Raw genomic sequence first — 17,098 nt, forward strand, 5'->3', positions numbered from 1 at the left:
CAGCACAATTCACAATAGCCAAACTGTGGAACCAACCTAGATGCCCTTCAATAGATGAATGGATAAAGAAACTGTGGTGTATAAACACAATGAAATATTACTCAGCATTAAAAAAGAATAAAATAATGGCATTTGCAGGTAAATGGGTGGAGTTGGAGAATACCATGCTAGGTGAAATAACCCAATCCAAAAATCCAAAGACTGAACGTTTTCTCTGATAAGTGGATGCTAATCCATAATGGGTTGGTGGGTATAGGATGAGTGGAGGAACTTTGGATTGGGCAAAGGGGAAAGAGGAGAGGGGAGGTGGATTTGGGGTAGGAAAGATGAACATCATCACCCTAGCTACATATATGATTGCATGAATGATGTAACCCTACTTTGTGTACAACCAGAGAAGTGAAAAATTGTGCTCCATTTGTGTATAATGAATTGAAGAGCATTCTGCTGTCATGTATAACTGATTAGAAGAGAGAGAGAGAGAGAGAGAGAGAGAGAGAAGACAAGGTGCTAAGCCTGCCCAGTCAGCTGCTGTCTGCCTTCCTGGCCAGGACTCCTGTGTACAGAACTGGAGGGCCACCTCAAAACCCTTGACCCTTGTTTATAGACAGAATGGAAGCAGACCACCTGAGCATGGCCCAGGAAGGGCCCAAAGCCTTAGTCAGAACCAGGTCTCCAGTGCCTGCGCCTGCCTATCTCTTGTCCCTTATTGGCCTACATTCTAGAATTGAAGTCCCTACAATCTTAATAGCTTGGGTAGCCTCCCACAGAACTAGGAATAGCATAAGGGAACAAGAACATGTTTAAGGACACATTCTCTCCAAAGGGCAGTGTCCCTACTGCACACAGAGTCCAACCTGGCTTTCTGAACTATAACAGGTGCCCTGAGAGAAGGAAATGAGGAGAGAAGAGATGAGACAAAGACCTGCCAGGATGCCACAACCTCTCGGTTGTAGAAGGAGGTAGCACAAATATTTCTCAGAAAGCAGTGCCTACATTCTCAAGCACAGGAGAGCTACTCAGAGTGGTGTGTGGATTTTCATTCACCTCATGTCTCTCATCACAAGTGGAATGTTCAGTAAGTTGGTGTCACTGAAAATAAATATCCACAGGTCCTGGGCCCAGGCTGGTGGTCTGATCAGAAGCTCGAGGTTGCCATCTTTGTCGATGAGAGAGATCATGCTGGCCAGCAGAGGAGTGACTGCGCTTTGGATCCGCTTCCAAAGGGCGTGCCTGCAGCAGGGGCAGGACAACAGACAGGGGACAGGGGACATGGGACTGTGGCTCAGCACCACAACCAGTGCCAAGATCTCAATGCCTCCTTCCTCTGTGTCAACAAGCCTTCTAGCCTACAAGCCAGGGCCGTAAATTGAAGTTTTCATCACTTTTAAGTACAAGAGACTCACAAATGCAATTGTCTTAATATTAGTTAACAGGACTGAATGGAACTTAATTCTACATCTAGTAACAGTAACTAGTGCCTTGAAAAGGTAAAGAAATATATGCTGATTTGAATATAATGTTTTTTCAGATCAAGCCATCTAGGTTCTATAAACAAATCAAATAATGACCAACTTCCCTAAAATCAATCAATCAATCAATATTTCAAGAAAAAACTGGCTGTATATACAATATAATAAAGATGAAGAGACCAAAGGAAATTTAATCTAGATGAAGTTAAATAGGAAAACATGTTTATCTAGAATTCAGCTTTCGTTGTTGGCGTTTCTGTAAATAACCCTGAGCACTTTAGACTGACAATTGTTAATTGGTTGAATTAACTACATCTCACTTTCATATTAAAATGACATATTTTTATATAATAACAAAAATTCTACAATTTCTTGTGGTAAAGGGCAAGAATTACGAAGTAATTGTGTTGGAAAGAAAAGTGGGTGTATAAATTTTTTTTTCTGAGTATATAGTATACAGGATTCATTAGTCAAGGACATCACTTAACTTACGACCCTAAACTAGAATATGCACAGAGGATAAGGGTGTGTGGTGAAAGAGGCCCTGGGCGGAACAGCTGAATGCCCTGGGAATTGCTTGAGAGTAACAGTCACCTCAGAGGGCCTCCAAGAGACCAAATTTGAAACAAGTTGAGAATCAAAAAGAATATCAAAGTCAACAGGCTACTTAACATGGTGAACTAAAAACCAGAGGACTCCTGGTGTAAAGGACTCCAAGGAGGCTGACTATCTAGCCACAAGGGTACATGACATTGAGTCCCAGACACACAGTGCAGGTGAAGAGTCATGACATCCTGTGACAGACCAGCAGGTTCCCAAGGGCCTGCCAGCCCCAGAAATGGGCACTGAGGGTACAGTGCAAGCAAGTCCAGTTGTTCCTGGATGTTGCTGGTGACCACGGGGAAGAAACTGGTCCTAGGTGCTGTGGAGACCATGGGGCAGTGAAAAGGGAGGCTGGCAAACCCAGCAAGGCCAGAGCAACAGTGGCAAAGGGGCGATGGGAACATGGCTTGGACATGTGCTACGAAAGGGAGACCATCCAGGAAGACATGAGCATATTCAGTTTCTGGCCTCACAAACTTCCTTCAGAAGATGTAACTAGGAAAGAAGTTAAGGAGCACTGCAGAGAGAACTCAAAACAGAAAAACTTCCTGTGGTGAGGAAGCCAGCACCCATGGGCCTTGGCCTCCCAGGACTCTGCCATCGCCCACATTCCCCCTGTGGGCCACATGTGGCAGCAGGCCTGGAGCCAGGGCGTCAGAAGACCTGGAGGGACTGTGAAGGACCTCAGTGGCCTAAGATCATCCTGCCAACAGGTGGTTTCAGACCCTCAGACCCTCCATCTGAGACCCTGAGCATAGCACAGGCTCCTCAAAGGGTCTGAAGAAAAGTGTCATGGTTTTATAGAAAAAAGATCATGGGCAATAAATGACACTCCTGGGTCCTATTTTTGTACTTGCTGTTACTTCAAGCTCTAGGCCTGGGAAGATAATTTGTTACTTCCCTGCACATCACCATCTCAATTTTAATAACCTTGAATGGCAAACCTGGCTATGGTTTATGACATGCTGGCAAACATCCTATGAGAACAATTTTTTAAAATTTTATATTATGAAAAAAGTTAAGCACACAAAAGCAGAGAAAGGAAGCCAACCATCCCCATGACCACCATTCAGGTGGCCAACAACCCCTTTTGACCAACATCCAGGTGGCCAATAAACACCCCAGCACCACCACCCACATGGCCAACAACCACACATGACCACCATCCAGGTCTGTTTTGGGCTCTTGGAGCAAAAACATAGCTCTGCCCTCCTCAGAGGTGGAGAAAGAAACACCTGGTGTGCTCCTTCCCCTGGGACGGTATAGCAGGCCCCTGCACTGCCCGCTGCTCACAGTACCTGAAGGTGCCCGCCTGCTGGAGTGCATCCTGGTTCGCAGCCTCTCGCCCCACCCACTCCTTCAGACTGCAGAGCTGGTTCTCTTCTTGCTTCTTTAGAAGGACGGAGAGGCGCATCTTGGATATCCACAAGAACGAGGCTGTGAAAAGGCAGAAGGGACATAATTTGGTCCATCTGTGGGCACCAAGTTGGAGGCTCTATTGTGCTGCTTGACCAGTTCCCCTGCAGAGGGAAGCCACAGGTCCTCTGGCCAGGCCAACTCTAGAGCAGAATTCTAGAGATGTCCTGAGATTCCCACTATGGCAGCTGCATCTGCCAAGCCATAGAAACCCAGAAGGGCAGCTCGCCACACTCAGCCACCTAATCCCCACTGTTCACGAAGGGCCTGCTGGGGTAGGATGAGAAGCAGTGACATGACTCGTACCACTGCACACACTGTCCCCATTCAAGAGGCTGAGGAGGATGGTGACTCTCCTCATGTTGCATGTGCAGCTCTCCGTGTCCTGGAGCATCCCCACGGCACTTTGCACACAGCTCCTCAGCAGTCTGGTGGTGTCCAGGACCTGTGCCTGCCAAGGGAGATAGCACATCATCTGCTGCTGCCATGTCCAGGGTGGGTGAAAGCTACGCTACCCACATGAGAAGGTGGCCTGGTATCCACACATCCAAAGCATCTGTGGCTGGTCTCCATGGTGAAGCTGACCTACTGACCTCCCCCGGCTGATCCCTGTGTACTTGTACTACCCAACCCCTAGAGGACCACTGGCAAGGTGGTGGCTGATGTCACGGATTTGGCCAGTGGTTGAGGGACAGCTCCTAGAGCTAACTAGGAGCCTTCACAAAGAAGGGAAAGGCAGATCTTGTCCTGGTAAGTCCCCTACCCTTCCAGCATAAAGAGAAGGCAGGGCTCAGCTTGTCCCTGGCACAGCTGCCTGGGCTCCTCCAGCTCAGCCACCTGCAGCCAACAGGGGAACAGAGGAGAACTCACATCACCGCCCATCAGGTCCATAGCCTCCCGCTCCATCTCCTTGGGACCTTCCTCTTCCATTTCCATTTCTGCCACCTCCCCTGACTTGCTGGTCTCTGCCTCCATCACCTCCTCCTGGTTGCCTTTTGCTGCAAATGAAGGGAACACAATCAATTCACCACTTGGATAAGGAAGTAGGTGGGTGGTACCAAGTCTGTGCCTAGGCTGAGCCTCTCCAGGGTTTCCTGTCCCAAGCTTCAGTGGCAGCCCCAGTCAAAAGGAAGACTGTCATATAGATCAGCATGAAACCCACTCTTCAGGTGCCCCATAGCCTCTGCTGAGGGCTGGCACATGACCCACAGCACACCAACTGATACACTGGGTGCTGCTGTTGGCCTTCCCAAAGCCCTGGTTATGTTGACCATGAGCCAGGCAGTTCAGTGCCACATCCTGAGCTTCTGCTGAGGGCAGGTGCTGAGACTCAAAGGTGACTCAAATGTGGCAGCCCTGACTCCAGCTTCACAGGAGGCTGCCTAACTTGGCATCTGCCTTTCTGCCCCCACCTCTGCAGACTGCCACCTTGCAACTCACACTTCAGGCTGCCTCCTGGCATGAACAGCTGGCTGATGGTGACACTCTGCAGCTTAGTCATGTCAGAGGCCATGACTGTGGACCTCCGGAGGTCATCAATGTGCATAGACCGCCACAGCCCTGTGAAGAACAAAGCCACCTAGTCTTCTCACATCTTTCCGCTTTCTTCTTGTCTGTCATGAGCAGGGGCATACCTCTGTCCAGATGCTCAATCACACTATTGTCAGAGTGATGATCGGTGTTGAGGCTGATTAACTGGCATGCAAAGGCTACATGGATCCTGTCTACTGTTCTTTACATGCATCTAACTGTACTTACTGTTCCATAATTAGAAAGAGATGCTGACAGATTGGCTTTCCATCTGTGGAATTATTAAACTTATTTCCTTCTTTTTAGAATACCAATTGTCTTACATAATCCAGCTGGTGACCATTCCACAGAAAAAGGGATGGACTGATTTGAACACAGTACTTCCCCAAGGAGTAGGCACAAAGAGTTAACACTAGGGCTGGTGTGCAAGGGGAAGATCTCTGAGTCATTTGAACAACAAAGAGTGGGATGTAGAGTGCATCCTGTGTACTCCTGAGGTAGGTCAGACCATGCTGACACAGCAGCAGCAAGTCCCAGGGTGATGGTTGTGAATAGTGAGCCCAGGTGAAAAGCCCAGAGACAGATGGGGTTGGCATCTGACCTAGATATGGGCAGCAGGGGACCCCAAGAAGCAGCCTAGACATACTTAAAGTAGTCACTCATCTTTTGGCCCTACCTCTGTGGAATCCCACATAGGATGCTCCGCTCCCCATCCGGGACAGTTTTACGATGAAATAGACAAAGACACAGCCCTCAGCTCGTTGTATTTTGTTGATTTCATTGATAGCAGAATACCTATTGAAAAACAAAAATCAAAACAAAGCAAGCAATGGAGCAAAAGTCAAGACATGGGTGTCCCAGGAACTGTCAGGGGCTTTACCACATTCCATACAATTCCCAGGGGTCACCATTCTTGTGAGAGGAGGAGGTGGCTTCCTGCTGGTGGACTCACTTTTAACCTCTCACTGCTGACCAGTATCCCTACTGTAGTGGCACCTCCTCCTCCACAGAAAATCTTCATTAAGCTTCTCCAGAAATCCTCACCATGATTGATCCTAGGCAAAAGAATCTCTGCAAAAGAGCTCAATATAGTTAACTTTCCTATTTCCTGTTGCTTTATCTTACAATAACTAAAATTGGCATGAAGGAGATCGACACTCCAGGAACAAAGCCCCGTTTACTAGTTTTTCACTTATGGGCTATCTAGTGGTGTAGACTCTCCAGTCTAAAATGATATATAATAGTTTGTAAAGGTTTTCAAGCAGGAAGTGGTGTTTACAAATGCAAAGTGTAATAAGGAAGACAGATTCTTTTTTCTTTTCTTTCTTTCTTTCTTTTTTTAGAGCCTGGGTGTTTTACCACAGAGCTGCATCCCCAAGACAGATTCTTTTAACAAAGTCTCTGGCTTCGGGCCAAAGCTTCACAGGGATATTTACATTTCAAAGATAAGAGAAGTTGTTACTGGAACATAGATGGCGGGTCAGAGGGAGGCAGCATTCTGTGTCCTCCATGATCCAGATCTCACCTAGTCGGAATACTGCATCTTGGAGAGTGTTAGAGGACCCCTATACAGCTGCTTCCCACAGAAATCACCAGTGCTGTGACCCCTCACAGAGCTCTGAGCCTCAGCATTCCAACAGAACTCCAGAGTCCTGGCTCCAGACACCTAAAGCCCAAAGTTCTAGCCAACTAGGGCTTGCAAGCACATTAGCAGAATCATCTATCAGCACCTCTGCAGAACTCCAACTGCAGAAGAAATTATAGAGAAGGAGTTCAGGATGAACATGGTTAAAATGTTCTGTGAACTCAAGGAAGATATAAGAGAGCAAATACAGTCATTGAAAGATCACTTTCACAAGGAGATACATAAACAAAGCCAGGAAGCAAAAGATCACCTCAACAGGGAAGTTGAGACTATTAAAAAAAAACAAAAAACAGAAATCCTTGAAATGAAAAAAAAAAAAACAATAATCCAAATTAAAAGCTCAAATGAAAGCATCACCAACAAAGAAGACCACTTGGAAGATAGGACAATGAAGACAAAATATATTATCTTGAAAAGGACATAGACCACACAGTGATAATGGTAAGAAAACACAAGTAGAATATTCAAGAAACATGAGATAGCATAAAAAGACCAAATTTAAGAGTTATTGGGATAGAGGAAGGCATAGAGGTCTAAACCTAAGAAATGAACAATCTATTCAATGAAATAATATCAGAAAACTTTCTAAACATGAAGAATGAATTGGAAATCCAAATTCAAGAAGCCTACAGGATGCCGAATGTACAAAAATCACAACAGATCTACACCAAGGCACATTATAATAAAAATGCTCAATATACAGAATAAGGAGAGAATTTTAAAAGTCATAAGAGAAAAGAATCAGATTATATATAGGGGGAAAACAATTAGGATAACAGCAAATTTTTCAACACAGACACTGAAAGCTAGAAGATCCTGGAACAACATATATCAAGCTCTGAAAGAAAATGGATGCCAACCAAGAACCTTGTATCCAGCAAAATTAAGCTTTAGATTTGATGATGAAATAATAACCTTCTACAATAAACAAAAGTTAAAAATTTTTAGCTAGAAAACTGGCACTACAAAACATACTTAGAAAAATATTCTATGAAGAGGAAATGGAAAACAACACTGAAAATCAAGAGAGGGAGGTAGTACCCGAAAGCAAAACCTAATCAAAGAAGAAAATCAAGTCAACTTAAATTACAAAAATAAACCAATATGGCTGTAGATATAAACCATGTCTCAATAAAAACTTGGGAATTAAGTTAACAAAAGAGGTGAAAGATCTATACAATGAAAACTACAGAACCCTAAAGAAAGAAATCGAAGAAGACCTTAGAAGATAGAAGGATCTGCCTTGCTCTTGGATAGCAGAATTAATATTATCAAAATGACCATACTACCAAAAGCACTATACAGATTTAATGCAATTCCAATCAAAACCCCAATGGCATTTCTCACAGAAATAGAAAAAGCAATCATGAAATTCATCTGGAAAAATAAGAGACCCAGAATAGCTAAAGCAATCCTAAGCAGGAAAAGTGAAGCAGGTGGTATCGCTATACCAGAACTTAAACTATACTACAGAGTAATAGTAACAAAAACAGCATGGTATTGACACCAAAATAGACTGGTAGACCAATGGTACAGAATAGAGGACACAGCGACTCACCCACAAAATTACAATTATCTTATATTAGAAAAAGGTGCCAAAACCATGCACTGGAGAAAAGATAGCATTTTCAACAAATGGTGATGGGAAAACTGGAAATCCATATACAACAAAATGAAATTAAACTTCAAATCTCACCATGCATAAAAATTAATTCAAAATGGATCAAGAACTTAGGAATTAAACCAGAGACTCTGTGTCTAATAGAATAAAAAATGGGCCCAGATCTTCATCATGTGGGATTAGACCCCAACTTCCTTATTAAGACTCCTATAGTGCAAGAATTAAAAGCAAGAATCAATAAATGGGATGGAATCAAACTAAAAAGTTTCTTCTCAGCAAAAGAAACAATCAGTGAGATGAATAAAGAGCCTACATCTTGGGAGCAAATTTTTACCCCTCACACATCAGATAGAGCACTAATCTCTAGGGTATATAAAGAACTCAAAAAGCTAAACACTGAAAAAACAAATAACCCAATCAACAAATGGGCAAGGACCTGAACAGACACTTCTCAGAAGAGGATATACATTCAATCAACAAATATATGAAAAAATGCTCATCATCTCTAGCAATCAGAGAATTGAAAATAAAAACCACTCTAAGATATCATCTCACTCCAATCAGAATGACAGCTATTATGAAGACAAACAACAATAGGTGTTGGTGAGGATATGGGAAAAAAGGTACACTCATATATTTCTGGTGGAACTGCAAATTGGTGCAGCCAATTTGGAAAGCAGTATGGAGATTCCTTGGAAAACTGGGTATGGAACCACCAGTTGACCCAGCTATTCCTCTCCTCGAACTACACCTAAAGGACTTAAAAACAGCATACTACAGGGACACAGCCACATCAATGTTTATAGCAGCACAATTCACAATAGCTAAACTGTGGAGCCAAACTTGATGCCTTTCAGTGGATGAATGGATAAAAAAATTATGGCATATATACACAATGAAAATTTTACTCAGCAGTAAAAGAGAATAGAATCATGGCATTTTCAAGTAAATGGATGGCGCTAAAGAAGATAATGCTAAGTGAAGTCAGCCAATCCCAAAAAAAACAAATGGAAAATGTTTTCTCTGATATTAGGAGGCTGACTCATAGTGGGGTAGGGAGGGAGAGCATGGGAGGAATAGATGAATTCTAGATAGGGAAGAGGGGTGGGAGGGAAAGGGAGGGGACAGAGGATTAGCAACAATGGTGGAATGTGATGGACAATACTATACAAAACACATGTATGAAGACTTGAATTGGGTGTCAACATACTTTATATACAAACAGAGATACAAAAATTGTGGTATATATGTGTATTAAGAATTGTAATGCAAAAAACCCCAACAAAGTATATGCATAAAGGCAAAAAAAGTATAGCATTACCTTAGATTAGATAGAGGGAAGTGAAAGGAGGGGAATGCAGGGGATGTGGGGATAAGAAAGATAATAGAATGAAATAGACATTATTACTTTAGGTATATATGTGAATGTATGGCCAATATGATTATACAATATGTATACTCAGAAAAATGAGAAATTATATCCCATCTATGTATGATGTATCAAAGTATATAAGTGCATTATACAGTCATGTATAACTAATTAAAACAAATAAAAAATTTTTAAGTAATAATAATAACTCTGAATGTTAATAGCTTAAACTCACCAATCAAAAGATATAGGCTAACAGACTGGATTTTAAAAAAGACCCAACAATATTCTGCCTAGAGGAGACTCATCTGATAGGAAAAAACATACACAGACTGAAGTTAAAAGGTTCCGAAAAAATCATACTACTCACATGGACTGCAGAAGCAAGCAGGGGTTTCCATTCTCATATCAAATAAAGTAGACTTCAAGCCAAAGTTAATCCAAAGGGATAAAGATGGATATTACATACTGCTCAAGGAAACCATACACCAACAAGACTTAACAATCATAAATATATATGCCCCAAACAATGGAGCAGCTATGTTCATCAAACAAACCCTTCTCAAGTTCAAGAGTCAAATTGACCACAACATAATAATCTTGGATGACTTTAACACACATCTCTCACCACTGGATAGATCTTCCAAACAACAGTTGAATAAAGAAACTATAGATCTCAATAATACAATTAATAACTTTGACTTAACTGACATATATAAAATATTTCAATCTGTTATCAAGTGGATACACTTTCTTCTCAGCAGCACATGGATTCTTCTCTAAAATAGACCACATCCTATGCCACAAAGCAACTCTTAGCAAATATAAAAAAGTAGAGATACTACCATGCAATTTATTAGATCATAATGGAATGAATTGGAAATCAATGACAAAATAAAAAATAAAAATTACTCCAACACTTGGAGACTAAACAATATGCTACTCGATGAACAATGGGTTACAGAAGACATCAAGGAGGGTATTAATAAATTCTTAGAGGTAAATGAGAACATAGACACAACATATCGAAATCTCAGGACACTATGAAAACAGTACTAAGAGGAAAATTTATTGCATGGAGTCCACTCCTTAAAAGAAGAAAAAGTCAACAAATAAATGACCTCACACTACATCTCAAAGCCCTAGAAAAATCAGAACAAAAGCAAAAGCAGTAGAAGGCAAGAAATAATTAAAATTAGAGCTGAAATTAATGAAATTGAAACAAAAGAAACAATTGAAAAAATTGACAAAACAAAAAATTGGTCTTTGAAAAAAAATAAATAAAATTGACAGACCCTTAACTATACTAACAAAGAGAAGGAGAGAAAACTCAAATTACCAGCATACATGATGAAAAAGGTAATTCCACAATTGACATTACAGGAATACAGAGGATAATTAGAAATTATTTTGAAAACTTATACTCCAATAAAATAGAAGATATTGAAGGCATCAACAAATTTTTTAAGTCATACGATTTGCCCAGATTGACTCAGGATGATATACACAATTTAAATAGACCAACATCAACTGAAGAAATAGAAGATGCCTTCAGAAGACTACCAACCAAGAAAATCCCAGGACCAGGTAGATACACAGCCAAGTTCTACAAGACCTTTAAATAAGAACTAATGTCAATATTCTATAATTTATTTCAGGAAATAGAAAAAGACACAGCACTTCCAAACTCATTCTATGAGGCCAATATCACCCTGATCCCAAAACCAGGCAAAGACACATCAAAGAAAGAAAACTTCAGACCAAAATCTCTAATAAACATAGATACAAAAATCCTCAATAAAATTCTGACAAATCGAATACAAAAACATATCAAAAAGATAGTGCACCGCGATCAAGTGGGATTCATCCCAGGGATGCAAGGTTGGTTCAACATATGGAAATCAATAAATGTAATTCATCACATCAATAGACTCAAAGATAAGAATCATATGGTCATCTCAATAGATGCAGAAGAAGCATTTGACAAAATACAACACCCCTTTATGTTCAAAACATTAGAAAAACTAGGAATAACAGGTGCATATCTCAACATTGTAAAGGCTATATATTCACTAAGCCCCAGGTCAACATCATTCTAAACCGAGAAAAACTGAAGACATTCCCTCTAAAAACTGGAACAAGACATGGATGCCCTCTTTCACCACTTTTATTTAACATAGTTATTGAAAAACTGGCCAGAGCAATAGACAGATGAAAGAAATGAAAGGGATATGTATAGGAAAAGAAGAACTTAAATTAGCACTATTTGCTGTCGATATTATTCTATACCTAGAAGACCCAAAAACCTCCACCAGAAAACTTCTAGAACTAGTAATTCAGCAAAATAACAGGATATAAAATCAACACCCATAAATCAAAGGCATTTCTGTATATCAGTGACAAACCCTCTGAGATGGAAATGAGGAAAACTACCCCTTTACAATAACCTCAAAAGAAAAAAAATAATTGAGGATCAACTTAATGAAACAGGTGAAAGATCTGTACAATGAAATCTACAGAATCCTAAAGAAAGTAATCAACAAAGACCTTAGAAGATGGAAAGATCTACTTTGCTCTTGGATAGGCAGAAATAATATTATCAAAAAGACCATACTACCAAAAGCACTATACAGATTTAATGCAATTCCAATCAAAATCCCAATGGCATTCTTCATAGAAATAGAAAAAGCAATCATGAAATTCATCTGGAAAAATAAGAGACCCAGAATAGCTAAAGCAATCTTTATCAGGAAAAGTGAAGCAGGTGGGTATCACTATACCAGACCTTAAACTCTACTACAGGGTAATAGTAACAAAAACAGCACAGTGTTGGCACAAAAACAGACTGGCAGACTAATGGTACAAAATAGAGGACACAGAGACTAACCCACAAAATTACAATTATCTTATATTAGACAAAGATATCAAAAACATGCATTGGAGAAAAGACAGCCTCTTCAACAAACGGTGCTGGGAAAACTGGAAATCCATATATGACAAAATAAAATTAAACTCCCATCTCTCACCATGCACAAAACTCAACTCAAAGTGGATCAAGGACCTGGTATTAAATCAGAGAACTCTTCCTCTAATAGAAGAAAAAGTAGGCCCTAATCTTCATCATGTGGGATTAGGCCCCTACTTCCTTATTAAGACTCCTATAGTGCAAGAATTAAAAGCAAGAATCAATAAATGGGATGGAATCAAACTAAAAAGTTTCTTCTCAGCAAAAGAAACAATCAGTGAGATGAATAAAGAGCCTACATCTTGGGAGCAAATTTTTACCCTTCACACATCAGATAGAGTACTAATCTCTAGGGTATATAAAGATCTAAAAAAAGCTAAATACCAAAATAACAAATAACTCAATCAACAAGTGGGCCAAGGACCTGAACAGACACTTCTCAGAAGAGGATATACAATTAATCAACAAATATATGAAAAAATGCTCATCATCTCTAGCAATTAGAGAAATGCAAATCAAAACTACTCTAAGATATCATCTCATTCCAGTCAGAATGGCAGCTATTATGAAGATAAACAACAGCAAGTGTTGGCGAGGATGTGGGGAAAAAAGTACTCTCATACATTGCTGGTGGGACTGCAAATTGGTGTAGCCAATATGGAAAGCAGTATAGAGATTCCTTGGAAATATGGGAATGGAACCACCATTTGACCCAGGTCTCCTCGATCTATACCCAAAGGACTTAAAAACAGTATACTATAGGGACACAGCCACATCAATGTTTATAGCAGCACAATTCACAATAGCTAAACTGTGGAGCTAACCTTGATACCCTTTAGTAGGTGAATGGATAAAAAAAATGTGGCATATATACACAAGGGAATATTACTCAGTAATAAAAGAGAATAAAATCATGGTATTTGCAGGTTAATGGATGCAGCTGGAAAAGATAATGCTAAGCGAAGTTAGCCAATCCCAAATAAACAAAGGATGAATGTTTTCTCTGATATAAGGTGACTGACTGATAGTGGGGTAGGGAGGGGGAACGTGGGAGGAATAGAGGAACTCTAGATAGGGCAGAGGGCTGGGAAGGAAAGGGAGGGGGCAGGGGCTTAATAAGGATGGTGGAATGTGATGGACATCATTATCCAAAGTACATGTATGAAGATATGAATTGATGTGAACATACTTTATATACAACCAGAGATATGAAAAATTGTACTCTATATGTGTAACAAGTATTGTAAAACATTCCACTGTCATTTAAAAAAATCAATGAAAAATAAAATATAAATTTAAAAAAGGGAAAGTGTTACTAATTGGGTTCCATGGAAACAGCTGGGGGTGGGGGTGAGGGCTCTCCCTTTCTCCAGTGCTAATTCTTGCAAAAAGTATCTTTGAGGGATTAATTGGCCCAGAATAGTGAAAGAAAAACTTGTTGTTATTGGAACTTCTGTAGAATGTGAACCTCTGAGTCCCTCCCCCTATACACTAGATATAAAGTTCTAAAACTGCCTGAACTAGGGGTTCAGGGGGATTGATTGATTACAGCAAAAGCTTTTTCCTGTGAAGCTGGTTGCTTCCTGTTTTCCTTTTCTGTGATTTCACTTTTCTTTCCCTAGGACACTACTCTGTCCTTCTCAGCAGCCCCGTGTTCGGAGGGTGGGGCTTGCTGGCCTTCCAATTTCAAGACAATGTTGGGTGGTACAGTGCTCCTTGCACACCCAGTGGCTACAGACCACCTCCCCATAGCATCTGGCTGGGTCTTAACTTATCCTAGGCTCCCAGTGCTTTAAAGGAGCAGATGTCACTCTTAATTACATGAGTTAACAGAACATAGCTAATTATTCAGATTTATGGACACCACAAAAATGTTAAATAAATATTAATTTATTTATATAGTCTTACTGCCCTTAAACTTATGATAAGTTCTTTTTTTTTTTTTTAGGCAGTACTGGGGATCAAACCTAGGGCCTCAGACATGCTAGGCAAGTGCTGTACCACCAAGCTACATCCCAGACTGAACTTTAATTTTAATTATGTGATTCAAAATCAAAATGATCAAAAAAGGACTGTAAATGACAGCAAATGCAGCTTTAACACATCCTCCTAAACACTACAAAAATTCCATTATTGACACATCTTTCATTCCACAATTTCTGTGCCATTACTGGCCTTTTCCTTCATCCTTTACTCTCTAGCTTCTCTAGCCCATGTCAGGAGCTGGGAGGGAGAGTCATTCTTATTTCCACACTGTTTTCATAGAAAAAATTCTTCAGAATGTCCTGGGGAGATTTTGGCTTCCTATGTTTTCCTAGAAAACTACTGAGAACATACTTAGCTGATGCAATGAGCTGAGCACTGTGAGCGCCATCATCAAAATCTATCTGGACAATGAGGATTTTACGTCTGTCTGTCTTCATTAAGCTGCTTCTGAAAGAAAAAGAGAATCACCCAAGTGAGTCCTCTGTCCTAAAACATGGGCAGCCACAGCTCAGGAGGCTAAGGTAGGAGGGTCACCAGTTCCAGGCTAGCCTCAGCAACACAGCGAGACCCTATCTCAGAATTAATAATAATAAAAATTAGGGCTGGGGATGTGGCTCAGTGGTAGAGCAGCCCTGGGTTCAATCCCCAGCACAAGCAAAAAAAACAAAAAACAAACAACAACAACAAAAAAAACCCAAAAAACAAAAACACGGATCATAATACTCCACAAAGTGAAGGGAAACACAGGCCATGCAGAACCCAGCATCCAGGTGGGGTCTCCCTCCACAAGGTGAGGATGCAATCCACTGGAGAAGAAAAGGGCCACACAGTGCTCAGGAGACAGACGGACACAGCTGTCTTACATCTGGGGCCAGAGGGGCATACCAGGAGGCTGAGCAATGAGCCTCCATAGTACTCAGAGTTCCTTACAAGTGGTTACCACACCCTGGCATGCGATACCACGTTCCCAGGGCAGGGGCCAAGGGTGATGGGCAGGCAGGGCACCTCACCGGACTTCCTTGAGGAATGAGTACTCAGTGTCAAACTGCTGCAGTGACAGGATCACAGGCTTAGGGGCCAAGCCCTTCACCTCTGCCCCTAGAGCTTCGCAGTCACAGTTCGTCAGCAGTCTGGAGAAGGTGGTGACCTGCAACATGGGCACACAAGCCATCAGCCAGATTCAAGCAAGGGCGCAGAGAACTGGTCAGAACTCGGGGCCAGCGGGCACTCAGACATAAAGAAGCCCAACCCAGAGCAGCTTTTACATACAAAGAGTGGCCGAGGCAAGCAGAACCTCAGAGTCAACAGATGTCAGAGAGAAGGCTTGCCCTGACCCAAAGCTGCCTTGGTCTCCTTCTGAAATGCCAATATCTCTCTTTCTGCTTTTTCCCCTACCTGAGAGCCTTCTGATCCTTTAGGACTCAGCACAATGCCATTTCTTCTTGTAATCTGGCTTCCTGCTATCAGATGGAGTTAGCCACTGGCAACTTTCCCTCCCCTCAGTAGTTCTCAATTCTCTGCTATGGACCATACTCCACAGTGCAAACCCAGTCGTTTTAGGCACATAGGACCTCAGCTCTTCAGAACACTTCTTTTTTTTTTGGTCCCAGGGATTGAATGCAAGACTGTTTAATCACTGAGTGACATCTTTAGTCCTTTTTTTTTTTATTTTGAGACAGGGTCTTGCTAAGGGCCTCTACAAGTTGCTGAGGCTGGCTTTGAACTTGAGATCCTCCTGCCTCAGTCTCCCAAGCCACTGGGATCATGGGGATGTATTATTGCACCTGGCTCCAGACCCTTTCTCTGACCCTGTCATTACTGACAAGCTTCCAATTCCTACATCCAACTTACACAGCAGACATCCAAACCTATCCCAAACAGATGTCACCACTGGCTCCCAAACCCATTGCTCCTCCCTGGATTCTCATGGTGACTGCACAAAGCTGCAATGAGTTCAGGAAGGCTGTCCTCTTCCTCTGCCTCCCTTCCATGGAGTCGGTGATTAGCCCAGCCATGCTGTCTGCTAACCATTTGCAGTTTGCACCATGACAGCAGCCTCCTGACTGGTGTATCCTCTCAATGCCAGTCTCTTGTGCCACTGTTTTCCTATCACCTGGGCAGTGGGGTGTGTCCACCACGTACACTTTCCTACATAGCTCCTCTCTGCACAAGCAAGACCAAGCTTAAGGCTGCAAGGCCCTCCCCATGTCTCTCCACCTATCCTATCCCCATGACCCAGCACTCATGAAGCCTGAACTTCATGCACTCTCAGCAGTCCCTTCCTGGTCTCCTGCACAGATGCAGATTCAGATTCAATATCTGTGCCCCAAGGAGCCCTCTGCCTTTGATGCCTGCCCAGGCAGCCCTCATGACCAGCCCAAGTTGCCTCTCTTAAGAAGAACTGGCTGTTGGATATGGAAAATTAAAAACACCAAAATAGTGCAGCCTGGGAGAAGGGAATAATAAAAAAAAGCCATACATTGGTAGCATT

At 41.8% G+C, this 17,098-nt stretch overlaps 1 pseudogene; it reads right to left on the bottom strand.

Annotated features, from left to right (window-relative positions):
• The window catches only part of LOC107159434, a 70,288-nt pseudogene that overhangs the window by 37,472 nt on the left and 15,718 nt on the right, over nt 1–17,098 (bottom strand).

The sequence above is a fragment of the Marmota marmota genome, unplaced genomic scaffold, assembly GCF_001458135.2.
Source record: "Marmota marmota marmota unplaced genomic scaffold, marMar, whole genome shotgun sequence".
Classification (NCBI taxonomy): Eukaryota; Metazoa; Chordata; class Mammalia; order Rodentia; family Sciuridae; genus Marmota; species Marmota marmota.